The sequence below is a fragment of the Lissotriton vulgaris genome, chromosome 1_2 (assembly GCF_964263255.1).
Source record: "Lissotriton vulgaris chromosome 1_2, aLisVul1.2, whole genome shotgun sequence".
Lineage (NCBI taxonomy): Eukaryota > Metazoa > Chordata > Amphibia > Caudata > Salamandridae > Lissotriton > Lissotriton vulgaris.
Window position 1 is genome coordinate 28,619,454 of NC_141686.1, and position 16,766 is coordinate 28,636,219.

The 16,766-nt window shown below is 52.7% G+C and overlaps 1 protein-coding gene across 2 annotated transcripts in view; it reads right to left on the minus strand.

Moving 5' to 3' along the window:
- CDPF1 (cysteine rich DPF motif domain containing 1) overlaps positions 1 to 14,880 on the minus strand; it is a 191,301-nt gene extending 176,421 nt beyond the window's left edge. For both annotated transcript variants that reach the window (XM_086952760.1, XM_086952759.1), the window contains exon 1: positions 14,710 to 14,880. The gene's annotated coding sequence lies outside the window, so the exon portion shown is untranslated. The remainder of the gene's footprint in view (positions 1 to 14,709) is intronic.
- Positions 14,881 to 16,766: the final 1,886 nt, after the last annotated feature.

The window sequence follows — 16,766 nt, forward strand, 5'->3', positions numbered from 1 at the left end:
ATTACAGAAAGAAAAAAAAAAGGGACAACCTCACAGCTCAGGTAGCTGAACTTGAACGGGTCCACAGCCGCACTGGGGCCCCGAGGATCTGGAAGCACTTAAGCACTTAAGCACTTAAGCGCTACCAGGGCCCAATTGGCTAGCCTGGATACCGACAGAGCTGAATTCGCTGCCCTCAGACTCCGCCATTCCTTCTACGTGGGGGGCAACCGCACTGGGCGCCTTTTAGCCAGCGCTCTCAAAGCCAAAACCCAGCGTTCCAAAATCACCACTCTCCTGAATGACTCTGGGGAGACCATCACTGACGAGGCGAAGGTTGCAGACACCTTCCGCTCATTTTACGCCTCCCTATACAAGGAGGACCAAATACCGCCCTCAGACATAGACGCTTACTTGCACTCGGCGCATATTACACCACTGTCCAAATCTATTTCAGACGCCCTAGACGCCCCTATTCGGCCGGACGAGGTCCTGGCCGCAATCTCCCGCCTCCGACCACTCAAATCTCCGGGTCCTGATGGCTTCTCATCAAGCTTCTACGAGGTGTTCGGCCCACTTCTGGCGCCGATCCTCACAAGGCTGTTCAACTCGTTTGAAGGCCCGAGCTCCATACCCCCGGACATGCTTGCGGCAGACATAGTAGTGTTGCCTAAACCGGGCAAAAGCCCCACGCATTGCTCGGCCTTCCGTCCCATCTCATTACTTAACCTGTACTTGAAATTATTCACTGGGATACTAGCAGCACGCCTAGGCCCCTGCCTTCCGGGAATTCTTGAACCAGATCAATCAGGTTCGTCCCGAACCGCCAGTGCAGTGATAACACTAAAAGGCTCCTGCACTTGATAGACAAAACGCATTTCCAGGACTCGGACTCTGCACTGTTGGCCATAGACGCAGAGAAAGCGTTTGATCGCATCGACTGGACCTACCTGCAGAAAGTCCTGCAGCGCTATCAGTTGGGCGATCGATTCCAATCATGGATAGCGAGTTGCTACTACCACCCTCAAGCCAAGGTCCGCTTAGGCAGTCTTAAGTCAAACCCCCTTGAGATACAGCGGGGAACGCGTCAGGGTTGCCCTCTTTCGCCCCTCCTGTTCGCCCTTTACGTGGAACCGCTGGGGCAGAAACTAAGGGATAACCCTAACATCCACGGTATCACCTGCGGCCGTGAACCGCACGTAGTGAGCCTCTACGCTGATGATATCATTGCCACTCTCAATAACCCGTCCCGCTCTATACCCGCCTTCCTAGAGGAATTGGACGCATTTGGCGCAATCTCTGGCTTCAAGATCAACCGGGGGGGAAGTCTTTGATTCTGCCTTTGGGCAGCAATGCCCATTCACGCACCCCTGCACCAACTTTCAGCTGCGACCTCCAGACCTCCTCACAACTCCCATACTTGGTAGTCACCCTCACTTCCAGCACTGCTGCGACGGCATCCCTCAATTATAAAATGCTCACCTCCCAGATCCAAGCTGATCTTGCCCGCTGGTCAAAACAACCCCTCTCCCTGCTGGGTCGTATAGCGGCGGTGAAAATGTCGGCCCTACCTAAGATTCTGTATATCTTCCAGACCCTCCCAATCCCCCCACCGGCCGGCGCATTGTCGAATCTACAAACCGCTCTCCACCAGTTCATCTGGGGAAAACAGCGCGCACGCCTGCACAAACTGATTGCATACAGGACGGTGGATGAGGGAGGCCTTGGGGTCCCCAACCTCCTACAATACTTCCGCGCCTCACAAATCCGCTACCTGGTGGAATGGTATAGGCCGGAATCCAAAAAAAAAGGTGGCTGTTCCAGGACAGAGCGATGGCCCAGACCTCCCTATGGAAGATACCGTTTCTCATCCGTCAACATAGGCCGAGATATCTCCTCAACTCCCCCATCATGCGTACCATCTTGAGGGCCTGGGATGCCGTAGCGGTCAAGGGAGAGTTAACAACTTCCCCTCACCCCAATTCTGGATAATCCGGATTTCCCACCGGGCAATCATCCCAGCGCCTTTCCACAATGGCGTAGTACAGAATGCCGCTCGGCTGGTTACTTTTTTGAATCCGAAAGCTTCCTTTCTCTTACCGACATTGTGCAAGATTACGGGGTGGTCGACCCTCACAGGTTCTAGTACTTCCAACTTCGTCATTGGATGACACACCCCGATCGTGCTCCCCTGATGTATCGGTTGTTAACCCCATTCGAAAAATGGCTGATCACAAAAGATTCCGACAAACACCTTATCTCGGACATTTACAAGATGCTTTCTCCGGCAATTAGCCCAAACAAAACAGCGGGGCAGAAACGCTGGGAATCGGAACTTGGCAGGGCGCTGTCACCCAAGGAATGGGGGTTTATTTATTACAGAGCGGCACATACCACCCGTAACACAGCGGCTAGGGAGGCAGCGATGAAATTGGCCATATATTGGCATCTTACCCCAGTCAGACTCCATCGAGGCAATCCCCTTCGGAGTGCGCTATGCTGGAGAGGATGCGGTGAACAGGGTACGTTAACACATCTGATGTGGGACAGCCACCTTGTCCGGAACTTCTGGAGGGAGGTCCGGGATGATATTGACTCCACCTTTCAGACAGAAATTCCACGCTTCCCCGCATATGCAGCTCTAGGGTTACCCAACGCGCTCACATTCCCCCTGAGATCAATACGCGGCAAACAGATGGGCATCGCCATGCAGGCAGCGTCACAGCATATCCTCTCACTCTGGGGCTCACCTAACGCCCCTACCCACACAGGCTGGTTACACAAATTATGGTTTACATTAGGCATGGAGCGCATCCAAGCCACGCTGACACACTCCGACTCCTTTCAGAAGACCTGGCAACCGCTTCTATCCTTGCTATCCAAAGAATTTAATGAAATCACATGCCCCAAATATCTTCGCCTCCTGCGACTCACGGAGCCACCGTGTAACCCGCGGTGAGCTCGAGCGCCCATCAATGCGCGGCATTAGCAGTGTCATACCACAAGTCTCCTGTGCATGGCATACTGGTCGGGGGGTTGGGAGGGAAGGGGAGTTGGGATGGGGGAGGGGGCTGGGTTCCTTTTGTTCTGGTCACTTGACCCTTTTGCATGGCACCTTGGTTGTAGCACAGGCTATACATCTCCCTGTTGGTGTATCACTCTTGCTGCTTTTTAGAGAAGACGTGCCTGTCTGTCTCGCTCGCTTTATACACCTGCTATGCTCTTGCTGTTTTGAAATGCCTTTCTCTGCTTTTGACTCCAATAAAACAAATTTGAAATTAAAACAGTTGTTACAGCACTGAAAGCAATAAATACAAGTGTAACCTGAAAGAATATATGTGCACACAAGTGCTTGTGACACAGGCAGTGGACGGCGATAAACGGCGCAAGTGAAAAAGTGACAATAATTTAGTAAGCAACTTGAGGTTCACAAAAAGGTATTTACATGAATTGATACAAAGTCAAATTGTTTTAGTGAACCAGAGTAAAGTGTGCCACAAATTGCACTGGGATGTCGAAACGTCGTTAAAAATGTTAAGTTAAGGCGTGGCTTAGCGGGCGAGCATGGCGGACGTGGCTGCCTAGGAGCTCCCGCCGGCCCGCCGCTTATCCTTGTATTATCCTGGCCCTGAACCCCAGAAAGTACACCACATCCCGGGTAGACTTGGCGGAGGACACCGGGAGCAGTCCGGTGCCGGAGATAACGCGCCGGGACCGCCTGCGGCTGTGGGGCAAGTGAGTGCGGCGAGCGGCCTGGTGCCCGCCGGACGAGCCGGGGCCTCGATTTTGGCGTCCTCGACCGGGGGACCTGACCCGGAGCCGGCGCAGCCGTTCCCAGACCACGATCCAGGGCTATCTACTGCCGGCGACTCACAGCGGAGTGCCCGGCCTGTCCTTGCATTGCCGGTGGCGGGGGCCCGGGCCGGTGGGGGGCCTCGGAAGGACTGCGGCCTACCTGGCCTTGTTGGAGCCGGGGCCTCGAGTTTGGCGACACCCGGAGGCGCCCACACTGGGGTCCGGACATCCTGCTACTGCTGTCCCCCACTGCTGGCAGACGCATTGCCCACCCGCTGGGACTGGCGGCGGCTCCATTACCGGTGAGAACTGTGTCCTCTATCCTTGTTGACCGGCGCAGTGGGGGCTGCTGCGAGGAGTTGTGCCAGAAAGGGTCGCGGCAGGCTGTGGACCCTGGACCAGTGATTCTCTTCCCAGGGCTTGGCTGAACCTACCAGTGGGGTGGACGCGGCGAAGGGGTCGGAGCGGCAGAGGTGGCCTGGTGGCCCGGGCGCAGTCGGGACATCGATTTTTGCAGCCTGGGCTGGCCGCGATCCGGGGTCCCCTGCTCCCGACGACCTACAGTGGGATCATCGGCCCTTCCTCGCTGCGACTGGAGGATTTGTTGGAAGCTCTGCGACTTGCCTGGCCTTGGTACAGCCGGGACCTCTGGATCGGTGGTCCCCACCCGGAATCACCGGCCCGGATCCATTGGGCGCGAAGACGATTTCATACACCTTGGCGGAGCAGCGGTGCCTGGGGCGTACCCGATCGGTGGGCCGGAGGTGAGGAACTCTCGGGTGGCCTGGTGTATTCGAGACGCCTTGGCCGGGGCCCGGCTGGTGGACTACTGCGAGAAGCGGCCCTAGTACAAGTGCGTGTCACTGCTCACGGCCGTCATGACGAGGGGCTCGGCCGCCACTAAGACGGGACCCATTGACAAATTCACAGGCCATGGTGGAGGGGCCGGGGCGGCTGGTGGGAGTCATCCTGCTGGACCGGACAACGCGGCGTTGATGGCAGCCATTACACAGTCCCGTGACATGCTGGATGCGAAGATCGGCGCGGTTGGGGCCGATGTGATGCTGCTGCGTCAGGATCTTCGCAATGCAGTCGCCCGCATTACTGAAACTGAGACCAGGGTCACGACGGTGGAGGGTGATGTTGGTGCCCTTAAGAAGAAGATTGCCGACATGGAACAGATCCAACGGGGCCTGGCGACTCGTGTGGAGGATGCCGAGGGTCGGGCGAGGCGAAACAACCTGCGCTTTGTTGGCTTTCCGGAGGACTGCGAGAAGGGACCCATGGACGCTTTTCTCTCCCGGTGGCTGGAGAGCTGGCTACCTCCGGACTCCCTGTCGCGATGTTTCATAGTGGAACGTGCCCACCGCGCCCTGACACAGAAGCCGCCGGTCGGGGAGCGGCCTCGCCCGATCATCGCCAGGCTCCTCAACTTCCACGACAGGGACGTCATCCTCCGGGAGGCGCGGTTGAAGGACACCCTGCTGTATGACAATCATAAAATAATGATTTTCCCGGACTATACCAAACTGGTCCACCAACAGCGGCACTCGTTCCTGGATGCCAAGGCCAAGCTGCGTGGCCTGAAAATTCAATACTCGCTGCTCTACCCGGCCCGCCTCCGGGTGATCTTCAACTCCAAGACCCTCTTCTTTGATACACCGGAGGCCGTCTTCAACTGGACCGATGAAACAGTCAGGATCCGACCTCACGTCCAACCGGGGCTGCACTCTGGATCTTCGCGTGGCTCGTCTCAGGACAGGAGCAACCCGTCTGACAAAGGGAAACGTCATCGCAAGTCCCGCTCCCGGCGGAGGTCCCTGTCCCGGGACCCTCTCTTGGGAGACACACAGCCGGATGCGGACCATTCTGATGGAGGCTCCTGATCGCTCGTCCTGGGGACTGTCTGCTGGCTGCCTTCTACATGTGCCCATATCTGGCGGAGGCCGAGCTGTGGTCGATGGGACATACCTTGGCTGGTGCAGTATGGCTTCCTTCTTGGCGAATGCCGGGACCTTCGTGGGCTGTAACTTTCTTGTGGTGCTCTGCTTATGACTTTACTGTGTGTTTATTGGGGTTCAGGGCACGTACGTTGGGCTGCCTCCTCCTGTTGGGACTGGGAGGTGGTTCTGGGTGTGTCTGATTAGTTAAGGGGGGGACTAGTTGGGATCCATTGGTATGGCTGGCTTTGGGTGCTGCGTTTTGGGCCTGAAGTACCGTATACCGCGACAGGTACTTCATTGTTCCTTGAAGTATGGGGGTGGGGGTGGGGGGAACCTGGGTGTTTGGTTGATTATGGGCTGGGTCGGGGTTGGAGGGGTAGTAGGGTTTGGGGCTTCGGGATTTGTGGGGTATGGGGTTCTGGTTCTGGGGGTGCACGTGGTCTTTGTGTATTTTGCAACTGTGGGGTCTGGGATGTGGGCCGGGGGTCTGGGAGCGTGGGGCTGGGAGCATTGTGATCATGGCTGATGTTCCTCACTTGGCGCCCAATGGCGCGTCCATGCGTGTCCTTAGCTGGAATGTACGGGGACTATTGGACAAGATTAAACGGGGGGCGGTGCTTCGATGGGCTAAGAGGGACTTGGCAGATGTACTCCTTCTTCAGGAAACGCACATGCTAGGTACGAAAGCCCTGAGCTTGCAGCGCTTTGGCTTCCATCAAGTGTTCCATGCCGGATTCACCAGGGGGTCCAGAGGGGTAGCCATTCTTATTCATAGACGGCTGGCGTATGTACATGAGCGTCAGTGGCTTGACCCCCAGGGCCGTTTTGTCTTTGTACAGGGGAAAGTCGGGGTGGAGCCGGTTGTATTTGGCTGTGTGTATGCCCCCCCCCCTTTGCAGTGGACCCTAGCTGAACGGTTGTTTGTTGTGTGGGCTGAGCTCCCCCGCTCCATGGCTGTGATTGGCGGAGACTGGAACGATGTGATGGATGTGGCTTTGGACCGGCAGAGGAGGCCGGGAGTGGCACTTGTACCCTCCCCTACACGGTTGGGGGCTATGGTTGATGGTCTGGGCTGGGTGGATGTGTGGAGGCATCTGCATGCGGAGCGGCGAGAGTACACCTTTGTCTCGGCTGTCCATGGCTCCCTTTCACGCTTGGACTGTGTGTTTGTCCCGAGGGCTTTCCTGGACAGAGTGAAGGGGGCAGCGATTCGGCCCCGCGGGCTCTCTGATCATTCCCCAGTGGCAGTACAAATTGACTTGCGCAAAGCACGCTCCCCCTTCCGGTGGCGGATGTCCGCGTGGCATCTGCAGCGCCCTGATTATTCCCAACATTTGCGTAGCGCGATCGCCCACTATTGGCGGGACAACCTCACTGAAGGGATGGATGCGGTGACAGTTTGGGAGGCTATGAAACCCACCCTGCGGGGCATAGATATTGCTTGGTGTGCATCTGTTCGCCGGACTCGGCTGGGAGGCATTGCTGCGGCCGCGGAGCGGGTGGAGGAGCTCGAGGCTCGACATGGTGAGGCACCCGATGATTTGGCACTGCGGCTGCTCCTGCAGGCGCAACAGTCTTATTCCTCGGTCCTGTTGGATGAGGCTCGTCAGGCGTGGTTAGCCACTCGTAGTCGGGTCTACCAGTGGGGCGACAAGTCTTGCTCCATGCTCCATAGGCTGTGCCAACAGAACCTACAGCCTCTTACGCTGCCGGGCCTTGTTGATGGTGCAGGAGTGGCAATCACAGATCCGGCAACTCTCGCAACGAGTTTTGCGCGCTATTATGGGCGCCAGTATGCCTCTCGGGAGACTCTCTCCCCTGCCGTTATCGCTGATTATATTGATTCGGTTCCCCCATCTGCTGTATCCGATGAAGTGCGCCGGGCCCTAGACCTTCCCCTGTCGGCCGAGGAGCTGGGTGATGCACTGGGTCAATTAAATGTAGGCAAGGCGCCGGGGCCGAGCGGTTTCCCCAGCGAATTTTATAAGAAGTTCCATCTACAGCTCGGGCCGCATTATTTGCGGGCTCTAGAACAGGCACGCGAGCTTGGTCACCTCCCATCGGACTGGCGTCATGCCGAAATAGTGGTGTTTTTGAAGCCAGGTAGGCCCCCCGATCGCCATGACTCTTATCGCCCCATATCCCTCATCAACTTCGAGGCCAAGCTCCTGGCAAAGGCGCTGGCGAACCGTTTACTTCCACACATTTCGGCCCTTGTCCACCCAGATCAGGCGGGTTTTATGCCGCGAAGAGCAACAAGACACAATATACGACGGGCGCAGGCCGCGATACAAGCGATTGAGTCTTCGGAGGACCCAGCGGCGCTCCTGCTGGCTGATATTGATAGTGCCTTCGATTCGGTCAGCTGGACCTTTCTTTTTGCCCTGTTGCCGCTGCTGAATCTCGGCCCGGTGTTTCTCTCCTATGTCAGGCTGCTCTACACCGAGATCACGGCCTCAGTGCGTATCTCGGGTACGACGTCTGCCCGTTTTCCGGTGTCCAGGGGCACGCGTCAGGGGTGTCCGCTCTCCCCTTACCTTTTCGCACTGGCCATGGAGCCGCTGGCCGCCAGGGTGCGCCGCGATGAGCTCTACCGTGGCTTCGTTTGGGGAGCAGATCACTCGGACCGCATAGCTTTATATGCGGATGATGTGCTCTTTTTCATGACCGACCTGCAGCGTACGGGTCCTCGTGTCCTGGAGCTGATGCAGGAGTTTGGTCGGGCATCAGGGCTCTTCCTTAACCCGCGCAAATCGACCATGTGGGTGCTGGGGGGCGCCGTAGTGGACTGCCCGTGGGCTGCATCCCTTCAAGTGGCAGTTGAGGGGGTGAAGTACCTGGGTGTCTTCCTCTCGGCCTCGCCTGCAGTGGCATGGGACCGGAACATTCTGCCTGTATGGGATCGGGTCCAATTGGACGTCAAGACATGGACGCGCATGCCGCTTAATATCTACGGCCGATCGGCTATCTTCAAGATGGTGGCTTTGCCCCGTCTGCTATACCAATTGCAGAATCATCCCTTCCAGGTTGACCCGCAGTGGTTCCGTACTGTTGATTCTGTGCTGGGCCGGTTTCTGTGGGCTGGCGGTGCCGCCAGGGTGGCGCTGCGCACATGCTTCCTCTCTACCTACTGCGGCGGCTTGGCGGCCGCGGATATCTTATCTTACTATCAGGCCTCCCATCTCCTTGTGCTCAACGAGTGGTGGTATGGCGACCGTAGTGACCCGGCCTATGCCCTTGAACATTCCCTGATGGGTGGCGCCTCCCTTCATACCCTGTTGTACTCGGCTAGGCGGAGGCGACTGCTTCCGCAGGTCACTCAAGTGGTCTTCGCTGTCTGGCGGCGGGCCTTGCATCGGATGGGCTGGTGGGGTCGACTTACGGCTGAAACCCCGCTGTGGCGAAATGGTCTGTTACCGGCGCTGGCGTCCCTGTCCGGATTTGACGGCTGGGATGCGATTGGGATCTCATCCCTAGGTCATGTCCTCTCTGGTACTACCCTGAAGTCCTTTCAGGAGCTTAGCTCCGAATTTAGCATGCCCAAGACCCAGTTTTTCCGCTACCTTCAATTCCGCCACGCGCTTACTCCTAGTCTGGTGGGCATGGAACAGCTCCCTGATTTTAGTCCTATCGAAGCTAAACTGTTTATGGGAGACCTGGGGGACAAGAAGGTCTCGCAGATATATCGCTCTCTGGTCACTCACTGTTCCCCTTCACTCGCAGCGCTGCGGGCCTCCTGGGAGACTGATGTAGGTCCGTTGGACGATGACGACTGGCGTGAGGCCTTAGAATCTCCCCGAGGTGCTGCTATAGCCACCCGCCTTCGCTTCATCCAGTTCAAATACCTCCACCGGGCATATTTTACTAGACACCGGCTATGGCGGGCGGGCCTTGTCGCGTCTCCCGAATGCCTGAGGTGCGGCTCTGAAGAGGGCACCCTGTTTCATACTGTATGGTCCTGTGAGAGATTGATTCGATTCTGGGCTGGGGTTTGGGACTGCCTGTCAGAGGTGTTGGGCTGGGACCTGCCCCGTACCCCCAGGTTGGGTCTTCTTCATGTTTTAGAGAATGTTGGGGGCAATATATACAAGCGCCACTTGCTGTTACTGGGGCTGGTGGTGGCGAAGAGGGATCTGGCGCAGGCCTGGAAGAGCGAGCGCGCCCCCCCCCTCGGGGCTTGGAGGGCGGGACTGGACTTCCTCATGGGTCTGGAGCAGCCTGTTTTTGAAGCCCGGGGCTGTCCCCGCAAACATTATAAAATCTGGAAACGGTGGGCGGATTACCGGGGCCTGCTCCTTGACCCTCCCGTGGACATTGATGATGCGTTACAGCTGGATGTGGATCCCGCACATTAGGCCGCTGGCCGGCTCCACCTTTGCAGACTGTCTCAAGTTGCTGGACTGTGATTGCGTGCACTGGGTTAGGGTGGGATAAGGGGTGGGTAGTTGCGGGCGGGGCTGGTTGGTGGTTTTGGGGTTGGGTGGGAGGGGTGGTTCGACGCCATTTACTATATAACGATGGGTTCGATGCTGTGCTAATGTTGTATCTCTTTCTGTCTATCTTTGACAGTTCCCTCCTGACTGTGGAGGACTGTGTTGAGCTTTGCTTGAACTCATAATAAAATTGGTTATGAAAAAAAAAAATGTTAAGTTAACTCTGGTGTTTAGTGGGCCTGCTAAGGAGAGATCGAAGTTTTGTCTAGTGGCAATTTTGACTCCTCTAAACCAGCGCAAGTAGGGCTAATTTGCATGAGGCAAAGAACATGTACCATGCAGATCAAAGCACATATCATGTAGCTCGTTCAGTGGGTTACTGATTTCGTCACGGAGATCCTTTTGTTCATTGCAGTTTATAGCTTAAAACCATAGTATAGAACAGTGAGCTATTAAGTGTCATCAAAGACCTGCCTAGCAGAGGCCACCCCATAAGGGGGCCTCGTAGGCCGGGGCCATAACGCCATCCAGGGACCAGAGGAAACTGGTTTGGGCTGCTTCTGTGCGCCCAACAACAAAGGGAGATTCTGCCCCTCCCCGGGAAAGAGCCTGCGCCAAGTGTAGCGCAAACATGCCGGGCCAATAGGTGGCCAGGTGACATTTGTCTCCCCCTCCCACCCCCATGGGGGAAATGCCACTGCACACCAGGAGGGGACAATGGGGGTTAGATGGTGCACCGCCACGCCAGCACAAGTTACTTTTCGAGCTAGGGGTGGTGCGCAGATCAAAGCTCAAGACCCACCCACCCACACCGAGCAACAGCATTGTCGCAGTGCTATACTTCTACCACACGGGGCTTTAAATGGGCCGGTACTCACCGGTACTGAGTACCGGCACTTCTTCATTTTCTCCCCTTGAGTACCGGCACTTTTTTCTAGAATGTAGAGAGTACCGGTACTCATGGGGACCTGACTTTAACTAAGGCAGCGCCTTAGTTACAGTCACTTATACCAAGGCAGCACCTTTGTAAAGCACGGCACGGAATCAATCAATGGAGCTCGTCACCAGGACACAGCGTGAGCTGCTTTGTAAGTCATCAGAGCAGGAGTGTGTCTGCAGAGTCATTTGCTTAGCCATAGATCTTATACAGTGGGGCTGAGAGAGGGGCTGTAAAATCTAATGGGTGGCGGTGGGAGGCCCTGTTCAGGACATAACAAAAGAACGTACAGGAATGCTTTTACTATGGTTTTGAAGTGCAAACGTTTGCTAGGTTTGCGAAATACTGTATGTTGTTGTGAAGGGGATCTAAACACTTCCTGATTTTATCACTGTACAGCCTGTTTCCTCTTTGCCACATTCCTTCGCCTCTCTAATCTCCCCTTCTCTCTTGCCCGATCGCCCATCACCCTATGTGCTTCTCTCTATCTCCAGTTACTAATCCAGGGCAGAGTGGTACTAACGCAACCGGGGATCACCCAGCACTTGCCATCTCTGAAGCAGCCTCTCGCATCTTGGCAGTTGGCACACTGCTCCTCTGACAGCAGGAGGGCGCAAGTAAGAAGTCTCTATTTCAGTAAGGATGGAATCAGTAGTGTCGCCAGGGCCCTATAGCAAGGAAGGAAATGGCCTCCCTCGCCCAGTTTGAACTCAGAATTACAGCAAAAAAAACAGGGTTGAGGGGGGGTTCTCATGACACGGCCCTGGTGCCACAAACCTGCTGCACCAATGGAAACTAGGCCCCGTGTGGTATATCTCTATAAAAATTGATCTTGGTCCCGGGTTATCCTTAGGCAGTTGTAAAATGAATGCATTTTACTTAGATTATTGAAAAATCTGTTATGCAATGGCCTTATTAGTATTCAGACCTTGAGGTTTGATACATAAACTGTCCTCCTTTCTTTGAAAAGCTTTACATTACAAACTTTTTTTTCAAAACGTTTGGAAGTGCGAGTGGTTCCGTTTAAAAAGTACTACTTTCATGTATGGATTACAAAATCGAAGTAAATGGGAAATATTAGCTGAGATGAACTTTGTGGATGCTGTATTCAGAAAGGAAGTTTTACTGAAAGTCATAGTAAGTGACAGTGGAGGCAATTTAAAGCTGAAACCTTCTAACAGTATACGAGCAGGAGTTGGTAAATCTGCCTACCACCCTGAAGGAAATTGGAGTGTGCAACGGTTTAACAGCGGAGATAAAGGGATTATTGAGTTGGCAAAAAAACAACTGAACTAAATTGGGAGAATGAAGTAAGACAAGCATTGGCAAAGCCAATAGGTCTTGTAATGGGACAGTTAAAAAGAAGCTTAATGAAGCGGCCAGAAGAAACATGCAAGGAATGGCAGTGTGAGGAGGGTAGAAGAAACAGGATGGGGATAGGTGGAGGGGAGAAGAAACAAGATGGAGGAGGGCAGGGGAAGGTTAAAAAAGTGCTTTGACGTGGCCAGCATTCACGGCGTCATATTGTAAAAGAAATAGCACCTGAATCATAGCGTGAGCAGCGGATGAACACTATTTAAAGTTCTTTTTAATATTTATTTAATTGGCTATTGCAAATGCAAGAATGCATTTGACATTCATTATAGTAAGTATATAAGGCATATAATATCAATTATTAGATGAATTAACACAAGTGAGATAATGGTGTGTATTTTTATTACACATAGTGCAGCTAGATGAGCCCAGTAGATACTTTATTCTTTCTGATATCACATCTGCAGCGTGTTTACTCCTTCCACCACATAAAACGGAATGTTGAAAGGCTGAACCCCCAACAGCAATATTGTCTATTCAGTTAATTGTGAGATAACTAATGGACAGACACATCCCACATTCAAACAATGCATGCAGATTTCGTGCATACAACGTTGGCTAGGTTAAAAAGCTAACCCCGCCCCTTGTTCCCCCTTAGCCCCGCCCCTTGTGCCTGCCCTAAACTCCGCCCACTGCTTCTTTTGGAGAGTACCTGCAGTCATTGTTTTCCATTTAAAGAACTGGTACCACAGGAAACAAGACACACGTGCTGGCAATTTTTATTGGGAAATATATGTGTAAAATGTCATGCATAGCAGTTTGGGAGTGGGCCCAGTGCGGAAGTTATACAAGCTAAAAAGTAAAGGTAGAGAGTTATGATTCCCCCCCCCCCCTCCATCTTTCATTATCCGAATGTTCTAAAAAAAAGTGTTCATTTAGTATAAATCTTTATTAAAAAGCCAACCCTCAAACATGGTGTTACGTTTTAAATTCTGAATTTGTGCGTAATCAGATCAAGCACTCCTAAAATATACCCTGTACCAGTATGGATGACATTTGACTCCTACAACTTGTAGTCCTCTGCCTTTTGTAACATTTCCTATACACTGATTTACACATGTAAGATTCATGGTCTCTGTGTAATGTGTGTGAGATGTTAAATCATCTGACATCCTAAACTGTTATGATTGGAGTTATAAAATAGAAGAAAAGCATGTGGCAGAGAGTAGTTATGGAGAATTGGAAATGCGATTTAGGTTTCCAAAATAACAGGTTTGTAGATTTCTCAACACCACCCTGCCTCGCTGGAGTGTTCCTTTGAAGACTCTGAATATGTTGGTGCACCTTTAAGAAGAACGCAATGGTGTCAACGCTCAATACTTTCCGCCCAATCTGAGTTGTTTTTTTATTACAAGCTGCATCAATGAAATGCAAGGAGCTCGCCAGAAATCGTAATGGAGTGGTTCGCTCATGTCCTGCATCAGTTTATACCATGCAGAGGGCCGCACTAATGACAGCACACATTAGCACCCTGTGCAGCGCGGATGAAACCAGACCCGTTATGCTGTGTATCCCAGACTGAAAAACCCCGACAGAACGAAAACCATTGACAAAGCAAATGAATTTTGCAAAGGGCAAACCTACTGGCTTTGCCACTGCGTGTTAAATATAGCGCAAACTCGACCGAGCGCTTTTTACATGAGCACCTGTTATGTTAAAAGAAGGTCATGTGCATTATTTATAGGCGAGAAGAGGCTTAAATTGCTTGCCTACATTAGAATCACAGGACATCGAGCCAAGCAGGTCCTGGATAGAGGGAGGCAGGCAGAAACTAGACGAAAGCTCGGCTCGTTATGGAGCCATTGACAGGAGTCACGCTCGATATTTCATGGGTTCGCTCAGCTCTAATCAATATGTTGGAGGAGACACTTGCATGTTGTTCTCCTAGAAATCGTGTTTTCCTGTCAGTAACTGTACCTACTTAAAATATTGATAAAGGTTAGCACAATGTGACTCAATCTCATATATTGGATTGTTGGGGTTGAAATCACGGTGCACCTCCTGCGAGCTAACACCTACACACGCTGATTTGACCCAGAGCAGGAAGACCATGCCAAGGGGATCACCTACTAATCCATATTTAAACCCAACAAAATCGTGCTCTTCAGCGGCATACAAATTAATAAAAACGTAACTAGAATTGTACACAGTGGTAAGGGGGGAAGCAATAGAAACCTGCAAACGGCAATTCTGTACGGTTACAGATACGACGAAGCGCACGCATAGGCAAGCTCTCAATACAACTCACACTTGGCGTCGATTTTTCGTCAAGAATCTCAAAAACAGCAGGATATGTCCACAAAGCCGTGGGTCGTTTGTAAACAGGTTACTTCCTGAAGTTGAAACGCAAGATAGATTCTCATTGGCTCATTTGTTTCTTGTCACATATTCTGATTGGTCAGTTGAAGCTTCCCTCTATGACGCACGTTCTTCAGCATCCTTTGCTTTACTAATGACAATTTGCTTGCCCTGATTGTCCCAAATTATTGCCGATTTGCCGACATTCAGTGAATTTGATTACAAAGTTCAAGATGGATCGGCATTGAAACTAGGGTAGGGTTACCAACTGGCATGGTGCAAATTCAGGACGGTCAGTGTAAAAAATCAGGACAAAGGGTCAAAATTCAGGACAAAAATTCAGGACAGAGGGTCGAAATTCATGACAACAATTTGGGACAAAACATACGTTTTACAGACATATCGGAGGAGGTGGCACAATAATATATAAGTAAGTAAATAGACAACCAAAATAAATACAAGTCAAATAAGTTTATATAAGGTTGAGCCAATCGTGCAGTTTACATTTTTCAGTATGCGCGCATCTTTGCAATGCGACATAGGGCCCTTTCTGCAATCAAGATTTGTACTAGTAACAATACAGATTAATACATAGTATTTTTTATTTGTATGTTGAAATCTGTCTTATAAATGTACAGTGAAAACACTGTTAGATATTTTATTTTTATTTTCTCCAGCATGGCATCAAGACAAAAGCAGAATGCTTTGCCATAGACAGTCCCATGCAGGAGAAGGCACACCACACGCTGTAACTACAATTGGGCCCATTGTCATTTTAAAGTGCTAATCAGCTGCACTCTCAGAATGACAATGGATCACTCCACAGTCTGCACGAGGGAGGTCCGGGAGGGCCCGCTGCAGGCAGCCTCTACAGATTAAAAGTTAAGAGCGAGAGGCCCCGAGTGAACATTTTTAAACTCACGGGGCCTCTCACATGGGAAACTGCATTCCTTACTCAGATTTCTCATTTTGATTTTAGTATGATGTCTGTAAGGCGTCCGTAATTTGAGATCCCCAAATTACGGACGTCTTGTGGACTTCATACTAAAATGACGGACGGTCCGTGAAATTTACAGACGGTTGGTCACCCTAATTGAAACAGCAGTGGACCTTTGTTGCAGCTTTGCTTTAGGCTCAAACTCATTGAAATCGAAAAGTAGCAGAGCTCTGAAATCGAAAAGTGGCAGAGCTACGACGGATCACATCTCAGCAGAGATGAACCAGCAGCTGGTGAGTGGAGGCGTTCGTATTGGACGCGTTCGTTAATGCCCTCTTCGCTTCCGCCATGGCCGGAGGCTCGATGCAGGACCCCTAGCATTCCCAGACATCTGAGCACAGGTCCGGAGGCCCGATGCAGAACCCCCCAGCTCTCTCAGACATCGGCAGAGGAGGCTCTCAGCTCCGGCTACGAACTGGGCAAAGCGGGACAGCAGTGGATGCAAGAGACAACTTCTCTCCTCCACCACCAACAGCTCAGCGCCCGGGTGGGTGCCATTTTCTGCGGAGAAGCATTGGGGCTCACTGGGTCGGTTCGGGGGCAGACTGCGGGTCTGTCAGAACACCGAGAGCCTGCTTTTGGCTGCTGCTGAGCCCCCCCACGCACAACGCCGCCACCCACAGCGTGTTTAACTGGGCTCTGGTGAGAGGCCCCCTCCTCCTTCCCTTTAAACTTTGTTTTAGACTTTGCTGCCTCCCGTTCTGCGATCAGCCGCCTTGGCGCCTGTGGTCTTTCTTCCCTGACCCCTGGTCTCCGGATTGAACTCCTCTGCCCCAGCTTCTCACGGACGATGAGGCTGTGACTTTGCTGCGGACTGCCTTTCTCCCCCCGGACGTGCTGGCTATGGCAGCCCTCTTCCTGGACTTTCGGACTCGGACCTTTATGCTCCCCTCCATTTTCTTTTTATGACTCGCTTCTTCTTCTACCTTTCTCCTCCGCCATTTTAGCGATCTCTGACCTCCCCCTCTGTCCCAGCGACCTTTCTTTTGTCTCTCCTGTTGCCTATGACA